Source organism: Lissotriton vulgaris, chromosome 1_1 (genome assembly GCF_964263255.1).
Source record: "Lissotriton vulgaris chromosome 1_1, aLisVul1.2, whole genome shotgun sequence".
Taxonomy (NCBI): domain Eukaryota; kingdom Metazoa; phylum Chordata; class Amphibia; order Caudata; family Salamandridae; genus Lissotriton; species Lissotriton vulgaris.
In genome coordinates this window covers 90,060,674-90,081,767 of record NC_141685.1, presented here as the reverse complement: position 1 = coordinate 90,081,767, position 21,094 = coordinate 90,060,674, and positions in this window count along the sequence as shown.

The window sequence follows — 21,094 nt, the reverse complement described above, 5'->3', positions numbered from 1 at the left end:
ACATGACACTACATGTCTCTGTTTTTATAAAGACAAACTGCTTGCTTTTCCTTCACATGAGAACGGTCTGCTTTTCATATCTCTAGACTCACACTGCGACCTCACTTCTGCACAAAGTGTTCAAGGTTAAAATAACAATGTATGCTGTTGATGCAGGTTGATCGGCCCACGCTCTAGACACAACACAAACACAGCTGCTCATTTCTGAAACTCAGGTGCTTTTAATATTGCACTGCATGCATGAGACTAGCACTTGGAAAAAACCTTTCAATCGAGAACGAGCTGTGCTGATCTGGGATGTGATTCACTTCACCTGACTTTGGAGGTATGGGGTTCCCGGTTTTAACCTAGAGATCTTGTATTATTATAATACCTACCTCCTAGCAAGGGGAGGATTCTGCCTGCACACATTGCTATATTAGCATAAGTGAGTTAGTTGCGAAAAAGCCATTTTGCTGCTTTTGCACATGACACAACATGTCTCTGTTTTTATAAAGACAAACTGCTTGCTTTTCCTTCACATGAGAACGGTCTGTTTTTCATATCTCTAGACTCACACTGCGACCTCACTTCTGCACAAAGTGTTCAAGGTTAAAATAACAATGTATGCTGTTGATGCAGGTTGATCGGCCCACGCTCTAGACACAACACAAACACAGATGCTCATTTCTGAAACTCAGGTGCTTTTAATATTGCACTGCATGCATGAGACTAGCACTTGGAAAAAACCTTTCAATCGAGAAAGAGCTGTGCTGATCTGGGATGTGATTCACTTCACCTGACTTTGGAGGTATGGGGTTCCCGGTTTTAACCTAGAGATCTTGCATTATTATAATACCTAGCTCCTAGCAAGGGGAGGGTGGTACACAAGGCGCAATAGATCTGGTTCCACTATCATTATAATATGATTTCTCCCTTTGTATTTTATGGAATTGTAACAATGTTGATTGTATTGATTTTATGCATCTTTTTACTTATGTTAGCAAAGATACTGCATCTTAGAGCACGTAGTTGAAATAAACATTTTAAACTATACCGTGTCTCTGATTGCTCATGTTGTGGACATTTATGAGAATAAAAACAAAAGAGTGTTCTTGATTCCCACTATTCCTGAGAGGTCCCAAAGTCGCTTGTTAATTGGTAGCTTCGCTGTAGTACGGAGAATGAATGAGACACTGTTGCTAGTCGGATAGGGGTTCTGGGCACTGAGGTGGATTTTTGGTACACCACAATACACTGAGGCCCTGGTTTCCTGCGCATAGTTCTGTGCATGAGCAGAATTTCCGCAACATGGCGCCCAAAGTCTTGATTAGTGCTTGTATCTGTTCACAATACCCTCAACACCTTTTCCGGTTAACAGGCGTGACGGATTAACCTACCTATACGAATGTGTTATAGGTTAATTCAAGCATGAGATTAATAAAAAGGTTCACATTTTGAATTACTACTCTTTTTTGTTGTACTGCAATTTATATAAATTGTTTTTCTTCTCTATGTCCTCATGGGTGATATTGACATAGCTCACCATAGTTGGGCAGCGCTCCGGCGTCATCTGGCGCAGTTTGGAGTACCAGGTGATGGTATGTCTGTTATCTTTGTGGTGAGTGCTGATTCGGCATTCCCCTTTGAGCTTTTCTACTCTTGGGTCACGTTTCCTGCAATAAATGCGGATGAGGATACGTTTCATACATACACTCACACTGCGATTCCTGTGAACTATACTCCATATAGGACACAAGAGATTCCAATTTCGGCATGGCAGCATCGTGTTTGGTTTAAATGCACCCTCCCCCACACCGTAACTCCGGTTCGGTTAGGTCCCTTGTCAATTCCGGGGGCCACTTGGCCAGTCTTAGCCGGGTTCACACCATATCCACGTTATCTCAATGCCCCGATTGACGACTTGTGTCAACTTTATATCTCTTTTGTTGGGGTACATAGGGCTTAGGTTCAATATGTTTCTTGCAGCGGAACAAGTTTTAATAAATTTTCTTTAAAAATGCCGACTCTGTAAGCGGCACACCGCGTGTGAATTTAAAAGCTACACGCGGTAAATAAGTCTTGTTATAATTTTAGGAGCCGTACGATAAAGACAAGCTATCCCGGTTACACCTTTAAAGAAAAGAATCAAGTATGTACAGCCCACCTCATGTAGGAAGCCGTCCGTTTGGACTTAGACGTGTTGCTCAGGTCGGATACAAATGTATCGATCTTTTCTCTTGACACAGGGAGCGTGTTCCCCTGCCGGGCTTGGTGATTGATGGTAATCAGGATATAGTATTTCAATCCAGTGCCTACGCATTGACAAAGGTACGTTATATAGCAAACTGGTGGCAACAAACGACGCTGGTGTTGGGTACACAAGATTATGGGTCCAATATTGTTACAATTTCTTTTATCAGAACCTGCTTTTGAAAACAGAAGCACAGGCGAACCACTTGCCGCTATTAAGACTTTGAGCCTGGAAAAGAGGTAGGAATGAGTAAGATTGTATCTTATTCCTCCTCCCCGCTTCGTGTACATAAACGAGTGGAGAAACTCAGACTTTTTCCTTCTATCACAGGCAGTCAACATAAAATGTCCTGTTTCACAGCTTGAGCCACTTCCTTGAATACAAAGATTCATATAAAAGTTTTCCCTGAGCCTGACGATACCATGAGAGGCCAGGACATCAGAGACCAACAGGTACATATTTTAGATCGTTTAGTGCAATACTAGAAAGAATAGAGGCTTCAAGCTAGATAATTAAAACTTTATTGTTTTTCTGCATTTTACACAGAAAAGTGACAAAGCGCTGATGACAGTCTGGGAGCTGGTTTCCTCGGACTAGAAACGCGTCGGCACATCTGAGGGAGCAATCAATATCACTAAGCGTTTGAACTAGCTCTGGCTGGTTGTAAAAGTCATCCTTATTTTAGGACGTGCTCCTTCCTTTTGACTTTGTCTCTTCATTCTTTATGAAATCAGATTCACTTTTTTGAAAATTTCAATTGTTTGTGTTTGTATAGTGAATTTTTTGTGGAATGTATGATACTTGTGTTGGAATTTAAATGTATTGAATGTTGAGTTTTTTCCTTTTTTGCGAAACTTTCAAAAGAAGAATGAATTTTTTTCTTCGAAATAGACAGGTATAAATAAAAATACAGGGTCAAACTCAATAAGTTTGTGTTTCTCCTATGATCTGAAATAAGTTTTTGAAAATTAATTGGGTGTAGACATATTCTTGTGTTTTCTGGTTTTGGATTATCAATATTTAAATTCACATTGTCGTACATGTGCGGTACAGAACACTCACAGTTCAGCTCTCGTTAACAGTCCGATGCGAAATTGATTTAAGATCAAACGAGACATTTCAAATGGCTTTTTTTAGTCATAAGCTGTCCTCCGTTAGTAGTCAATGGACAGCGTTCACTTGTGGCGGCAATTTAAAAGATTGGCTATGGGCTATAAAAACAGCCCAGGTGTCTTTGCCACATGTGTCGTCTCTTTCTTAGATGGCATTGATCCTGATGCGTACTCGTACATTGATGATATTTATCTAATGGATGACAAATTATGGCTGCATCTGTGTCGCATTGAGCGCATCATAGTTATGTTTGCGGACTTCGGTTATAAATTTATCTTTGAAAAGTCAGACATTGCGGAGTTCACAGTGTTGTTCCTGGGCTCAACAATGAAGGTAGAGGTCTTGCACCTCACTGTCTGGAGAAATGCACATGTTTATGGTCTCCTACAACTCTGAAAAGACTACAATTCTTGCTGGGATTTTTGAATTTCGGGCGTATTTATATTCCCGATTATGCCCAGCGTATCAAACCTCTATATGCTTTGATTCAACCAACTTTTACCAAGTCATGCTGGCTGCCTGAACATTCAGCTATTCTGCAATTTTTGCAGTCTGATCTTCTTGAATCTAAGTACTGATTGACTCATGATAACCACACTAACCTGGTAATAAGAATTTTGCCTGTTGCCGTGGGTTTCACGTACTTGACGTTTAATGAAGGAGACACAGTGCCTATCGCTTACAAGTCACACTTGTACACTTCAGCTGAAAAGCAATTTTCTTCTGTCGAGAAAGTCTTGACAGCTGTACAGATGGCGATTCTAAAAGAGAGAGCGCAGTCACAAGGAAAACACATATTGGATGTTACACCTTATCCTGCATTTGAAGCAGTGATGAAAGCCAGTGTACCAAATTCTAAAGTTTTGTATCCTAATTGGATACAATGGGCAACTTCGTTGACATCTCCGGATGTCACATTTATCTTTGACCCCTCATTGCCAACTCAGGAGTTCTTACAGTATGAGTTTGTTCATTCTGCTCCTCTGTCCATGCGCACGCTTGAGGATTACCATTGTATCATTAACACTGACTGTTCGGCGCATCCGGCGTTAGGATCTAAGCATTCTTATTCAGTGGCCTGCGCAATCGTGGCTGGTACCATGGTGAATGGAGAAATCAAGTCCGATGTCATGCACACGCAGACATTAGGTGACTGTACCGCCCAGTTGGCAGAGCTACGTGCTCTAGTGCTTGGGTTAGTGAGAATGAGGGGTAAAAGGTCCCAATCCCTTACTAGCCGTTTATTGAGCAATGGTCCCTCTTTTTTGTCAAGCTTGCCCTCGGCATGGGGAAACCCCTAACCCCCTATTATAGCAAAGTTTGAGAAAGGTGCGTCAGGGCAAGCTTTGTTTTTTATTGTCTATTATGGAAAAATACCAATCGCACGAGACTACTCGTACCGGCATTACACCAAAATCAGGGAATCCCTAATAAAGAACGTCTGCCTCTCGTAAATGTAATTCATACTCTTGGTCACCAGCGTGTAGGAGTACACGCTGTTGGCAACAGTCTTGCTGATGAAGCAGCAAAGACCGCAGTAGCAACATATGTAGTAGCAGCAGTTACAAGATCCAACAGTAAGAATGATGATGACATCTTGGCAGCTATAGCTGCTACAGAGATCGGTGATAATTACCCTAAGGGTTTCCCTTCTAAATACCCTTATCATTTAAGTCTTGATAAAGTTCCCTATGTGAGAATTAACAACGTTGGTGACAGGCTGATTCCTGACGTGGACCGCAGGTTACCCTTGATAACAGTCGCTCGCGAAGGCATAGCCTCGGCTCATGCCGACGTTTCAGTGTATGTCTCTATCTTACAGCAGCGTTAGTGGTGGCGTGGATTGTATAAATAAACATGTGAATATGTCCTTTCTTGTTATGTATGTCAGCAGATTAAACCTTCAACTGCTGCACGGCCGCCACAAACTCAGCTGTACATATCTAATAGACCACTTGGTTGTGTTTATTTAATCACTGCTGATCTTTTTCTGCTTATACTGCGTATAAGTATATCTTAGTTGCAGTGGACGTTTTCTCTGCATTTGGCCACAAAGGAGTGCTGATGCTTGAACTGTCATCCGAGATTTGCTTGTCTTTGTGGGAATTTTTGCATGTGGCACCTTCCATTCTGATCAGGTCCAGCGTTCACCTCTACGGTGTACAAGGAAGCCATGGGGTCTTTGGGGGTGCAGGTGAAATTTTTGTCTCCATACCGGCCTGAGAGCAATTCTGTTGTGGAGCGAATGAACCGTGACTTAAAGCAATCTTTGACAGCTAGGGTTTTAGGTACTACGTGCACTAAATAATCTTCCTAGAAGATCTCTGGGTGGTAAGACCCGCACAAAATGCTTTTTGGCATAAAAATGTTTGTCCCGGACCTTGATGGTCTAGACATGGCGGCGACAGCCGTATTCTTTGACGTAGATAATCATTCTGCTGTGTTACAGAACCTATAAGAGACTCGAGACAGTCTTGCAAAGGAACACTTGCCCACCACATATGGAGCTGAAGCTGCTCTACAGATTCCGGTAAAATTCCGGTAGTTAGCTGGCTACCCCAAGTCGGTGACCTGGTCTGTGAGAAGGTGGAGAACAAGGAGTTCAGCCCCTCATATCATGCACCCATTCCAGTGCTTGGCATGCAGGGCACAAGAACATTAATTTTACCACCACTTCCTGGTCGCAAGGGAAACAGGTACGACTCCATTGACAATGTCAAACTACAACGAGTGGCCGATTCTTCTTAGTATGACTCCTGCTGTCTCTTGTCCAGCACTTCCGAGAAATTCTGTTTTGGCCTCTGCTGACACTAACATCCCTGACCTTGCTATAGAGATGTCCACAGTCACTAATCCATTATTAAATTCGCCAGCTGGCGATCCACATGAAGATACTGAGTATACATATCCCACAGATTTGTTATTGCCTGGTGTGTAAACAAGTCTAGCTGACCAGTCACTTTTTTCCTTTGACTCTGACTCTATAACATCGAGTGTACAATTGAGGTTTTCTATTTTTGTTACTTGGTTTAAAAGACATTTTTTGGTTCCACCTTGGACTTACATGTGGTTGGTTCTCATCTCCATTTTTTTGTTCATGTCGATAGGATTTGTGATGGTATTTTTCCGTCTGGTAAATGGACACTTTATAACTGAACGATCAAAAATCTGATTAATTGATGGAACTTTGGCCCCACACTCCTCATCACACATCATGAAAAGAGACCAAACTTTTGTCAACATCACAGTGTAGCCCGTGCTAGATGTTATTGAATGGGATGCTGTAAAATTTCAAATTCATGGACCCACAGAGGTGGTTAATGTTCCTAATGTACTTCGTGTTTCAATGGGAGATGTTGTGAAACAAAACATACGTTTTGATGATTGAGATGTCCAAGCCATTGAAGCTCTCCTTTCTGATTTGAAATATTATGCTGCCTTTGATGCTGAGGATTTATATTTAGACTCCACAAACTACGCCGGAATTGTGGAAAGCACACAGTATTTGTTGTAAAACAACACCGCTATGACAAAAAATCAATGTAGTTGAAAGAGAACTGCCCACAGGGGGCAGAACGTAATTTATTGGTGCTGCAATTATTTGTGTTGCTCCTGGTGCTTGGGATCCCACTTTTGGAAATACCCCTGTTTGCACCCACTGTTTTGAGGAACTCAACACACATAAGTAAATGGATTGTAACCAGCAATCTTTACTGTTTCTTCTTACCTGACTGGCAGATGGTTGGAGCCTGCTGAAAGTCCTGCGGTCACCTGGGAAGCTGTGCTGGCCATCTGAGGAGTCCGAGTCATCTGGAGTCATCCCCACCTTCACCGGACTGCTGCTGGCCATAAGTGGAGTCCGAGGCGGATGGTTGGAGCCTGCTGAAAGTCCTGTGGTCACCTGGGAAGCTGTGCTGGCCATCGGTGGAGTCCGAATCGTCTGGAATCATCCCCACCTTCACCGGACTGCTGAAGACCGGGTTTGCACTGGGTCTGCACTTGGAGTGCTGGCGTCGATGCCCAGGTGAAGCGTCCGGAGTGGAGCGCTGGGGGCGGACTGGGCAGAGCCTCACGGAGCGGTCCTGGGGCGCTCGCGGCAACTCTTATCGAGGCAGGCTGGGCACCCGACTCGAACCCCTGGGTGTGTCATTGCACTGCCTTGACAAAGGCTCTTGCTCCCGACGACGGCATTTTCACCTTCGTCCTGGCCCCCAGCTGCCCGCATTGGCGATCCTGGTCTTTGCTTCGCGGATCTGCCCGCTGCCCGCATTACCGATCTTTGTCCTCGCCTCGTGCCTCTGACTTCCAAAGGCCCCCTTGATGTTCCCAGAACCTTCGGGAGCAGACCCGCAGACTGTGCCCGACGATGCACACAACGATCCCGGTGCTCTCTGCTTTCTGTTCATCGAGAGCTGCATTGAAGCTTTAAAAAAAAAATACCTATGACACCGATGATTGCAATGAAATGCCGATGACACCAGCGTACTTGCTACACAGGAATGCAACAAGGTATAGTCTCTGCTTCGTTTTGATTCTGATATTTGTCCATTTACCCCTCTGAGAACAAAGGCCCAAAATGGCCGGGGCCATAAACTACAGCAATAAATCGCCTTCATTACTACCAGACGCTCAAGGAAGAGCTCCGTACGCTGGGGATCACCTTCTGGTCTTTATCCCCGTTTATCCCCGTTTAGCGGCCCCATTCCTGGACATACCATCCGAGACTACCTGGAGTAATTATCACAACCGCAGCTACTTCTTTCAGCCGTTTTGCTGCCTATGCTAGGAGCGAACCTTACATGGATGCGGGCCTCCCCCTACAGCTCTCTGCCCAAAGTCATTGAGCCCGCAGACTCTGCCAGAATACTGAGGACAGGGCTCGGCACCCAAAGCGCATCGACGACAACTAGACTCGATCTGTGGCCGCTCACTAACACCTCGCCCCCTCGGACTCATCTGATGGGGAAACGGGCCACCTCGCTGGAAATCTGCACGGACTCTCACTGTGAAAGTCTGGCATCCTTTTTCGTGGAGAAGGTGCAGGCAATCTACCGAGGATTTATGCCATCTGTACCCGGGGTTGAACCTAGTGACGTGAAGGCTTTGGTTTCCGAAACTCTGTCCTCCTTGCCTGCCATGTCTGTTGAGGTTTTTGACACTCTGAGCCTCAAATTTAAATCTGGCTCTCCCTTAGATCCGTTGAAGCCGGAGCTTATTACACTTCTCCCGCCCCTCTGCCGTGAGCCCATACTGGACTTGATTAATCTCTCGCTCAGTGAGGGCGAGGTTCCTTCCTCCTGGAAGCAAGCAGTGGTTAGCCCCATTTTGAAGAAGCCCAACCTTGACCCCCTGCTTTCTGAGAATTACCGGCCCATCTCCCTCCTGCCCTGGACCGCCAAGGTCACTGAGGCACACGTGAACTCCATCCTGTCTGCCCACCTCTCTCGTAATAATATTCTTGACGAGAGTCAGAATGGTTTTCGCGCACAACTGCTCTGCTCTTTATGACCGAGCACCTGCGTTCAGTGCTGGATGCGGGGCAGACAGCGGCGCTCCTCCTGTTAGACCTGAGCGCCGCGTTTGACACGGTGTCTCATGACATTTTGATGCGGCGCCTGGAGGAAGTGGGTATCGAGGGGAAGGCTCTTCAATGGTTCCGCTCTTTCCTCTCGGACCGTCTTTTCAAAGTGGCCATTCCACCTGGTCAGTCCTCTTTCCATCCTTTGGGACTGGGAGTCCCTCAGGGCTCTGCGTTGAGCCCCACTTTGTTCAACCTATATGTGAAACCGCTGGCTGCTGTCGTCAGACAATGTGGCTTAACCATGACATCGTATGCCGACGACACGCAGCTGGCGGTGGCACTCAGTGGGGACCCTGAGGTGACTGCGCCCAGATTCCGTGCAGGACTTATAGCTGTGGCGAACTGGATGCGTAGTAATTGCTTACAGCTAAATGCCAAGAAAACCGAGGTCCTGATTCTAGGGAAGCAGGCGGAACTTTGGGGAGATCAGTGGTGGCCTCCTGAGTTGGGGGTGTCCCCCATCCCAGCGGCCGAAGTTAAGAACTTGGGGGTCTGGCTGGATCCTAACCTCTCTTTTACCAGCCACACAAAGAAGATTGCAGCTACCTGCTATGGTATTCTGCGAGGACTGAGACCTGTCCTCAAATTCTTCGACCCTCCCACTCGGCAACTGGTGGTCCAGGCCTCCATTCTTTTTTTGGCTGGACTACGGGAGTGCACTGCTGCTTGGAGTAAATCAGGCTGAGGCCACTAGGCTGCAGAGGGTGCAGAATGCCGCTGCGCGGGCCATTGTTGGCCTCCCGAGACGTTGTTCTGTCTCTGCAGTCCTGACCTCCCTTCACTGGCTGCCGGTCAGACAGAGAATCAAATTCAAGGCTCTCTGTCTGACATTTAAGATCCTGAAACTCTCCTCTCCTCCTGCCCTTGCGGGCCTTGTCTCTCCCTATGTCCCCACGCGGTCGCTCAGGTCGGAATCTCTTCATCTGGCAACTAAGTCTAGGTTCAGACTGAGTAGGATGGGAGGTCGCTCCTTTCGTGTTTTGGCGGCTGGATTATGGAACTCCCTCCCTGTCCATATTCGTGCCCTAAATAGCCTGACTCTCTTCAGACGCGCTATAAAAACCCACCTTTTTGCCTCCGCTGACTGATTCCCTCTCTTTCCAGCATTGATCTGTTGTGTTGTGGTACTCGATCAGGCGCCAGGACGCCCCTTCGCTGGGGCAGCTGTGCGCCGAATAAAAGTTATTAACATAACATAACATAACTTATCCCGATTGAAGAGGACAAAGCCCGGAACCCTGCCCCCCTCCCTGCAACCAGGAGCACATTACCGAATTAAGGTTCGAGCTGCTACTGATGATCGTGACGCAGGAAATGCTTTATCTGAGGCTGCCGACTCGACGATCGTGACGCGGTGTCTTGCAGGGCACTGGGTGTCGCTCAGAGACTTCGCAGATGGATCGCAGATGCAGCTGATAAAGTCGCAGTGATAACAAGTAGGCAAGATGCGGCCCGCCCCTCCCAGATAAAACATTTCTAACGCCCATCACATCTCGTTCAGAGAGGGCTGCCACAACGAGATGATCTACCGATAAATTACCCTTGTTTCTATCGGCGCCTCTTGCCACCCCATCAGGAACTGCTCACTGCTCACATTGCACATTTTCTCCCATCATCAACTGCCGGTGTCCAGGGACATCACCAACTGCTATGTAAAAAATGTAAAACTACTGGCTTCTGTGACTCTTATTTATTTAAGCTTAACACTTGGCTTAGCTTTAAACCTTCCTCTTATTCTCCCTGAAAGGGAGGTTCCATGAATCATTTCCCTCGTTCTTGCACAAAATGGCCGAGCCATAAAATGTCCTGATAACAGCTCACACCTAGCCCTTGGTCAGACCCTAACTTCTTCCTTGTTTGTAAACTATAACAACAGAAATAGGACCTCTCCCCCTCCACCTCCTCCCTACTAGCAAAGCAGGACACCCCACGAAGATGCTAGACAGTGAGAGGGGACAACTCCTAATCACTTTTTCACAGAAACTGACAAAGGACCATCCAGCCTCTACCTCTCCCTCCATGATGTCGGCCATCTTGGACTGGTCTCTGACTTTCTCGGCAGGAAATCCTGGAACACTCATCAGCTGCTAGCTCCCTTATAACCTCTCTCTCTCCCCTCCCTAATGCACAGGTCCTCCTCAACGAGTATTGATCAGGCTTTAGGATAGCCCCTCCGCAATCAGCTCAATCACAAACACACTCACTCCAGCGTCCACCTCACCTTTATAGCTCTTTACATCACATTACCTCACGACTCTCACCATGGAGATCACTAGCACCCACACTTACACAATCAACTACGCCACATGCTCTCAAAACAATCTGCAAAAACCTTCAAGCACAATTTTCTGAAAGCCCACCCAGAAACTCCTTTTGCAGATCCCTATTTCTCCCTTCGTAATGGTCACACGACCACCGACATCATCTTCTACACCAAACGCAGAGCACAATGGAGGAAAGCCTTCCTAGCTGTACTCACAGTCTCCTCCACTAGGAAATCCACACATGGTCTCCTGTTGCATATTATTCCATCACAACTCTTCCAAGCAACAGCTACCATCACTATTTACAATAATGGCATTATTCTCACCCAGTCTAAGGATCGTAGCCTTAACCTATTTGACAGCATTTTCCTCATCATTAAAGAGCAGGTAGCCAATCCACTGACCCAACCTACCACCTCTCTCAACACATCGCCTCATCAACCCAGTCCCACACTACCCCACTCCCAACCCCCCTGACTCCAAGATGTCCAGAGCCACCCGCCACCCTCAACCCTACTACCTCACCCTACAACACGCATCACCTCTCGCCACCTAACCACCCCCTGGCTATAAACACCTCACCTCCTTTCATATCCATCCCCCCTCCACCATCTCCAACCCGCCTCCTCTCTCTTCTAGCCCCCTTCCTCTATCTCCACCTCCCCTCCTTTTACATCCAGTCTGCCCTCCACCTACCCTTTCCCCCTCTCACCCCTAGTCCCCCAACCCCTCGCTCACCACCACCTACTCAACTCCCTACCCTCCCACCCCCAGTCCTCCTGACCCCTAGGTGCCTAGAAACCTGCGTCACCCTCGAGCCTCTCACCCCACCCTTCAACATACATCTCCTCTCCCCACATAGCCTCCCCTCCTATGTCACCACTCCTCCTCTGCTCACATCTAGCCCCCCCAGTCTATCATTACCCCTACGCCTCCTACATCTAACACCACCTCATCTTGCCACATCCCCTCCCGCCACCCCCCTACACCCACCTCCTCTACTCCTCCCACTACTCCAACACCCCCCTATCTCCACCCCCCTCCCCTCACACCTTATCCCCACTCTTCCTCTCACAGCACCACCCCCCTCCCATCTCCCACTCCCCCCTTTAGATTGCCACCCTGCTCCCTGTTTCCGTCACTGTCACCCTCTGGCCCCCTTCCCCCATAACACTTTCAGCTTCCCTCCAGACAGATCCTGTCCGTGCCCCCGCCCTCCTTTAACACCCTCCCCTACCCTATCTCTCCCCCCACCCCCCTACATTACTCACCTATGTCTCCACCTCCGAAACACCCTCCACACCGACCCTTGACACATACGCGACATCCTATCCACCTCCCACCGCCACTCTCGCCACTCCCCTTTCAGCTCTCACACCCAACCGAGCCATCCCCCCTCTACCTTTAACTCGTTGTACTACCCCCATTACTACCATTCCCAACCCCACCCTTGACAAGACTATGATCACCCTTCTCCAAATCAAAGATGAGTTGCAAACTTTCAAAGAAATACTCTCTTGTCAACCTAGACTCCCCTCTCTTCCTAGTACCCACCTACCCCACCCACACACCTCTCCCACACACCTACACATACACAATCCCCCTCATTGGACTACCATTCCTGCCCATAACTCTCCCAACCGCCCTCGCCAATGCATCAATCATCTCACACGTTATGACATTCGTGCCCTCCTGCACTCCTACGCAACCTCTCCCATGACCCACACAGCCGCCACCTACCTTCCCATCCCCACCATCCATTCCAACCCTCACAGGCCCCCCACGCAAAATAATAGAGGCACCAATTCTAACAATCTGAAGAAAGTCACCCTCACTCTGGACCCCTCCGCCTCCCTCTCTACCCCCGGCTCAAATGCACTCTACTTAACTGCAGATCTGCCCCCAAACACGCCTCTGACATAGCTGACCTCATTATCGCACATGACCTAGACCTTACCATACTCACTGAAACCTGGCTAACAGCATCCTCCTACCCCCTCCTCGACATTCTAGTTCCCCCCAATTATCACATCATCAGATTAGACAGGGGTGGCAGGACAGGAGGTGGAATAGCATGTATTCATCGTAGTAACCTCTCAGTAACCAGAGCCATTTCTCCCATATTCTCCTCCTGTGAACATCTCTGCCTTGACGTCAACAGTGGAGGCAACCCAGTATGCTCTCTACATATTATTTACCACCCACCAGGGGACAACCTCACCTTCGCTGAACACCTCATGGACTTGATCACAACTAACTCGGGTCGAAAAAACACACAAATATTCCTTGGCGACTTCAACCTTCACTGGAATGACCAAAACGATTCGGTGGTTAACTGTCTTAACAACTTCCTTAGCACTTTAGACTGCACCCAATTCTGCAACAGCCTCACCCATGACAAGGGTTCTATCCTGGACCTCATTATCGCCAAAGTTGACGTCATCCAACTCGATTCAATCCAACCTAGTGACTGGTCCGACCACCACATTATCACATTCTTCATCAATGAGCAGGTGAAACTCTACCCAGTCCAACCCACCAAACCCAAGATCTGGAAAAGAGACCTGAGGAACCTCAATCCTATCCCCGCTCCCTCTCTTAGCTACAATCTACTCATACCCCCAATCGGCAACAACGATGTCCAGGCTCTGACCGATCACTACCTCAACTCTATGGCTACATTAGTCAACGAAGTTGCCCCCCTTCAGCTAAAGAGAGTCTCCTCCAAAAGCTCAAAGCCTTGGTACGACGGTATACTTAACAATGATAGACAAGACATGAGACTATCAGAATGTAACTGGAGAACCGCCCCATCAGCTATACATCTCACTACTCTAAGGAAAAAAAGAAATGCTTATTTCAGGAAAATCAAAAGATTGAAAGCGGACTTCTTTAGCCATCAACTAAACCAAGCAAAAAACCGACCAAAAAAACTATTCGATCTAATCAAAACTCAATCCAAAGATGACCCACAGCGAACACATAACACAACCAGCACGCTACCATCCTGTGAAGAATTCGCAACCTACTTCAATCTAAAAACAGACAACATCGAGAAGGATCTCCTCGCTGACCTAAACCTATACTCCAACCCCCTCTGTAAAACACCCATCACACTAAAAAATAATGCTACTTGGGCATCCTTCAATACCTACACGGAAGAATCCATAGGCAAGATCCTCAGTACTCTGAAGCCCTCTAATCACCTCTCTGACCCTCTACCTGCAAACGCCATAAAAGACCTCACCCCATGGCTTCTCCCGCTTTGGACCAAAATCATTATTAGCTCTCTCCAGCAAGGATCTATCCGGACTCCCTCAAAATTGGACAAGTATCGCCTTTACTAAAGAAACCCACAGCGGACCCTACCAACCTCAATAACTATCGCCCATCTCCAACATCCCTACCTTAGCCAAACTGTTAGAGAACTGTGTTCACCTCCAACTGACAAAACACATCGATCATTACGACCTCCTCAACCGACATCAATCCGGCTTCCGTGCAGGCCACAGCACTGAATCAGCCATGACACACATAATTGATGATGCACTCCAAATTCTAGACCAAAATGGTACCTGCCTCCTCATCCTACTTGACCTCTTTTCTGCGTTCGACACGGTCAAGTACGAGAACCTACTCGACCTGCTGAAACTCAGAATGGGTATCTCTGGGTCAGTACTCAAATGGTTTACTTCTTTCCTACAGAACCGGACCCAGAAATTCAAAATTAACAACACCATGTCCACACCCGTACCAGTTACTCTTGGTGTCCCACAAGGTTCCTCCCTATCCCCGACCCTGTTCAACCTAATCATGGAGCCACTCACTGCTTCATGCATCTAAGGTGCAATTCCACATGTATGCGGATGATACCAAACTCTACCTCAAACTACAATCCCCTGAAGACATCAAGCTACTAAACTCTACACTCAAGGTCACACACACCTGGCTGGCTGAGAACCATCTGAAACTCAATGCTCTAAAAACAGAATTCCTCTTAATCGCACCCCCTTCCAAAATCCCCATCGCCAAGGATTGGTTGAAACACCTCACTGCACTCAACGTCCAACCTACCATTGTAGACTCAGCTAAATCCTTAGGTATCACCCTCGACTCCAATCTGAATATGCAACAACACATCAGTAATGCAACAAAGGGAGCAAATTTCCAAATTAATACCTTGAGGAAAATGAAACACTTCCTCCCACCCAACGCTTTCTGAACTGCAGTCCAAGCGCTAGTTATCCCTAGGATTGACTATGGAAGTGACGCCCTCTGTGGCCTCCCCCTTTCAACAACTGCTCCATTAGGAGCCTCCATCAATGCTGCAGCAAGGCTCATAACTGGATCAAAAAAACGTTCTCACATTTCTCCTGACTTAAAATCCCTGAATTGGCTTCCATTAGAAGCTAGAATACATATGAAAATCGCCTGCATTACTCACAAGGCTTTACACCACAGCTCGCCCAGCTACATCGCCCAGAAATTGACAATTTCCGGGGGCTCTAGAGCCACAAGAAGCGCAGAAACTCTCCTCCTGAAACCACAAAGATTCCACAAGAAAAAGACATACAAGCGCTCCTTCTCAGGGATGGCGCCCAGGATCTGGAACGCCCTCCCCCCAGAAACCAGACTTAACTCATCCTCGGCATCCTTCAAAAAAGAAGTCAAAGCGATCCTCCTGGCTAAATTCACATGAACATAAACTCTACTAACTCAGTTCACCTGTTTGTTCTCCCCCTTGTATGCATCATTTACCCTGCACAAATTTCCTTATGTCATTCTCCCCCTTATTGTCCTCTTCTCATATGTATGTGAAGCGCTCTGATATCTGTCAAGGATCTAGTTTGCGCTATACAAAACTCTGAAAATAAATAAATAAATAAACAACTCTGCATGGCACTGGGATCACCAAAATAGATGTAGGACTTGTAGAAACTGGACTATCTCGATCTGCCCCGGATTAGAAAGCGAAACTGGTCTACTCCCCTGGTCTCAAAGCATAAAAACAAACAGAGGACTACAATACTATTCTCTATCTCCCCAACTTTTTGGCCATCTTAGACTAATCATTTTGCCAGAGGGATGCCGTAAAACGGTAATCCATGCTATGGTCACCTCAAGGCTGGACTATGCGAACGGTTTATACTTGGGCCTTCCGAAATATCTGATCCAACGGCTACAAACCGTTCAAAATGCGGCTGCGAGACTGGTAAAGCGTATTCCCTTCAAGCAACGTGTCTCTCCGCATTTGTATAGACTACACTGGCTTCCGGTAGCTAGCAGAATTAAATTTAAGGCCCTAACCCTGGCATTTAGAGCCTTGCATGGAACCTGTCCGTACTACCTTAAGGCTCGTCTCCCCAGATATTTCAGTCAAGACATCTCCGCTCCAACTCCTTGCTCCAACTCTGTGTCCCCCGACTTAGGCGTGCCCGGATGGGGGGCAGGACCTTCTCAGCCAGCGTGACGAAGCTATGGAGCACTCTACCGCTGGTTATAAAGTTGGCACCATCTGAAGCCACTTTCAGGAAGCTACAGAAAACGTAGTTCTTTGAGCAATGAGCGTCCTTCCCTCTGCCCCATCATGCGTTTGCTTGCACTGCACACTTAGCGCCAGGACACCTCTACTGAGGTAACTGTTCGCGCTTTATAAAACTCTGTATTATTATTATTATTATTATTCCTCATTACTTAACCATGCCTAAGGAGTCGGCCATTTTAGACTGGTCATAATCTCTATTCCTTCATGCCCACTATTTAGCTTAACCACCCACACCTTACATGCACTTACTATAGCCCTGTATCTACACCTACCCACACAACCTCCTTCACCTACCTACACCTCTACTCTCAACATGGAACCCACGGGTAAGCACACATATACAATTAATTACCCCCCCAGCTCCCCAAAAAAACCGCCACACGTTTTAAACACAACTCCCACCCTGAAACCCCCTTTGTGGACACTTACTTCTCACTAAACAATGGAGCCAAGAGCACCGATATTATCTTCTACACTATACGTAGAGCACAATGGAGAAATCCGCTCATGGCCTAACACTTTCCACCGCACCATCCCAACTCTTCCCAGCGAGAGCAACCATCACTATCTACAACAACTGTATTATCTTAACTCAATCCACAAACAGGAACCTTGACCTATTCGACAACTTGTTCCCCACTTTCAAAGAATATATCTCCAACCCTCTGACTCCAATCCATCTGACCTCCAAGCCTAGCACCCTTGACTCCACAGCGCCTCCTACCACTAATCGCCTATCCTCCCCCACCTTCCCTCCTTCTAACCTAGCACAGCATCAGAACGACACACCCCTCCTCCCTCCCCCCAGTATTCTAGTCATTCACCCACCTGTTACAGGAACCTCACACCCCTCAATCCCAGGCGTAGATCACTCCTCTTCCTACATCCATCCCACCCTCACTCTCCCCGCCCTCCACCATAACCCTCCCCTACCGTTAATAAAAGTGAGTTTGCGAGTTTAGCGTTTTATTAACGGTACTAAATAGTGGAGGCAGACATCTTATTGGATACCCTTGTATTCATGCAGAGACTTTTTTTACATCGCTGAGTCTCCCAGGTAGTAGTTGCATAGACTTGAAGAGCACAGTGAGTCAGCTTGCATTTCCAAACTTAATTTAGACATAAAGAGGGAGAGATGGGTTGAACACGCTTTATGGTGATAATTATTGAAAAGATTTGGTATGCACCATAAGTTGATTTCTGATATTAGTGGATTTACGTTAACACTAACATACTTGGTGACAGCTTTTCTTTTGCACACGTTTGGACGTTTTGACCTCTAGTAGACACATGAGGCACCTTACATTCCGGTTAAAATGTACACTTGGCCATTGTTGAAAGAAGCATCATAATCAAATTGAGTATAGAGTCAACAGTATATGATGGATTAGTATTAAAACTTTGAATATGTTTTTCTTTTTCTTACCAGTGGCCCTGAAGAAGGGAGAACTTCCAGAAATGCATTGGGCTTTATTATTATGTGTTGTTTATCAAGTTTTCAAAATAATCAATTGTACTGTCAATATACAGTATTGATTTCTTTCGTTTGTAATACACTGAAATTGATTGAATGTTGTTTATGATACCCACATTCAGTATTATGTTCATGAAAATTACAATGAATACATCGCACAACTTTTTGGTTTCAAGAATGTTTCTTTGATGATAAATGTGATTAGCATTTTTGAATTCTAGTGATTTCGTGTGTAATACGTTTAAATATTGCTGTGCGTTTGGTATACCAGTGGTCCTCCACTAGCTGTTGCACACATGGCTGTACACCACAACTCGCCCAGCTACCTCACTCAGAAGCTGACAATCTCAGGTGGCTCAAGAGCCACTAGAAGCACAAAAAATCTTCTTCTGAAACCTCGAAGATTCTGGAAGGAAAAAACTTATAAACGCTCCTTTTCAGGAATGGCACCCAGGATCTGGAATGCACTCCCTCCAGAAACCAGACTTATCTCCTCCACTGCATTTTTCAAGAAGGAAGTAAAAGCTATCCTCATGGCTAAATTCACCTGAACATTTACCTTGGATTTATTTGGGACTCTGCACCTACTTGTACTATTTGTTTTGTCTGATCGACTATGCTCCTTGATGTTGATATTCTGTGCTTAAAGAGTCTGTTAAACACTCTCTTGTTTTTCTTACCCCTTGTTTTTGTAAAGCGCTCTGATATCTGCAAAGATCTTGTTCGCGCTATATAACATTTTCAAAATAAAAATAAATAAATAATGGCCATCACTTTCTGCATAAGGCTAATACATTTAGAAATGTGGTTAATTTCAACCAATGGGAACATTGTCCTACTCCCACAGAAGGCAGCTCAAATACCCTTTTGAATAAATTCACATATTTTACTGACTTTGATCGGTCTAACTCGAGCTCATTTTATTTTAAATTAGATTACAAATCTAATTCGAAAGTGAGACTTACTCACTCAAAATTGTTGAATTCCAAATCCTTTATGGATCAGTAAGCAGTGGATGGCTACAAGCTATGGAAAGATACCATAGATCTTAAATCTGTTTGGGGTCTTAGACCCTGGCAAGTGCAGGGCACTGAAGCTTTACACCGAGCATGTCTTATTCTCGGCCACATGTTGTTTTTAAATAGTACGATCTCACAAACAACTTGTCTTAGTTTGGCCACTTCAAAACACATGAATACCCCTAAAACTCCTAATCTGCATGCTTACCCTAATTGGAACAATCATACTGATAGATCCCTTGATGAATTACAATCTTTCATTTTAAATTCATCCTTTAACATTTCACCCCTGGATCCTGAGGGTTGGCCTACTGTGGCCAACAAGTTCTAATTCTTGTCAACATGGCTTTCTGGATTTAACTCCTAGCCTTACACGGGACAGAACTGATCCCTTTTTGAAACTTCCAATTCAGTTACCCCCTAGTCAGTGGGGAAATGATGTCAAAATTGGCTGAAACATTCCACTCTTTCGTCTGTTAAACATCATTTATCTTTGTTGACCGACAATGATGATTTAACTGATTTTGTTAAGGGTCCTGTGAGTGGAAGATCTAAAAGATATATATATGTTCTATTACTATGAAGTTTGGAAACTGTCGCAGGTTGAGGCTGCTTCCCGTTTAAGAGCAATAGACTAAGCTAATTTGGAAAAAGGTCTTGCTCTCATTGATAATAGCATTAACACACTCTCTTCCAGGATTTACACCTTGGATAATATTGTTTCATCTGTTGTGCATATTGTGCAAGATAATGTTTCTGTTTTGTTCCATGGTCAAAATGAATTGCGGTTCATCCTCAGTTTGCATGGACCTTACAAACTCTAAAATCTGGGAAAGTGCCTTGGGACTACATTAATATTTTGTCAGTGTTTTTACCGTTTAATTTAACAGAAAAACAACAGTTCATGTCCATGAAGGATGCGTCATGTTCTCTATTGCATATTTAAAAATTAGAACTATTACCATTTTCTGTAGCCGAATCTAATTCAGCTGTGTGGCTCATCCATGGTTTAATAACATTGCCTTTTCCTCTGTTTAAGTTTAGTTCATGTATGAAACACCATGCCCTGGGTAGATATGAACCACTTGGTACCGCTTTTCTCCATGAAGTTTGGTTTCTTCCCTTCTCATACAGATGTCTGATGGATGGCTAAGAGGTTACTCAAAGGGGGAGGAGTGCACTTCCACACCTGATCATTCACTTGTATGCAAGAATGTTCAATTGCACGACATGTAATGTGGAAGCTCCGAATTTAGCTTCCATTTGAAGGGAATTCCTGTGCCAGCTATCGTACCAACATTCACACTATTAGCTAACGGTAGCTATTTCCTTTTAAATAATGAAGCTTGCTGCGGGATGTTGGCTGGATTTACGTACATTGTCACTGTTTCACAGCGAGTAGTTTGCTGTAAAAATTTGCTTTTCCCGCCGACGCATGGGAGGCTTGATATCTCGATTTGGCCTTCCATTCCGACCCTGAAAGCAGAGTTCAACAAGTTGAACAGAATAAGAGCTTTATTGTCTCAAACAGAAGTCGCTCTCACTTCTTCTCATGAAACATTTTTCCTTCATGTTACTAAAACGTGTACAGAAGTACACATGCTGCTAAATACGGATCTCCCACTTCATTTTTGTCACGTTTCAGGCCCTTAATGAGAGAACTGCATCTCCCAGAGTGCCTGTTGCTTAGACTGTTGTTTGTGTCTGTGTGTGTGATTCATTACGTTTTCTATATCTTTCCTATTCCCCCTCCTTCCGGTGCTTGTCACCTGTGAAGCCTGCCCATCTTAGACTCGAGAGTTTGTTGAAGCCTTACGGGGCCCCTTGTCATTTCCTTTTGGATTATTCGTTGCTCAGAGGAGCGG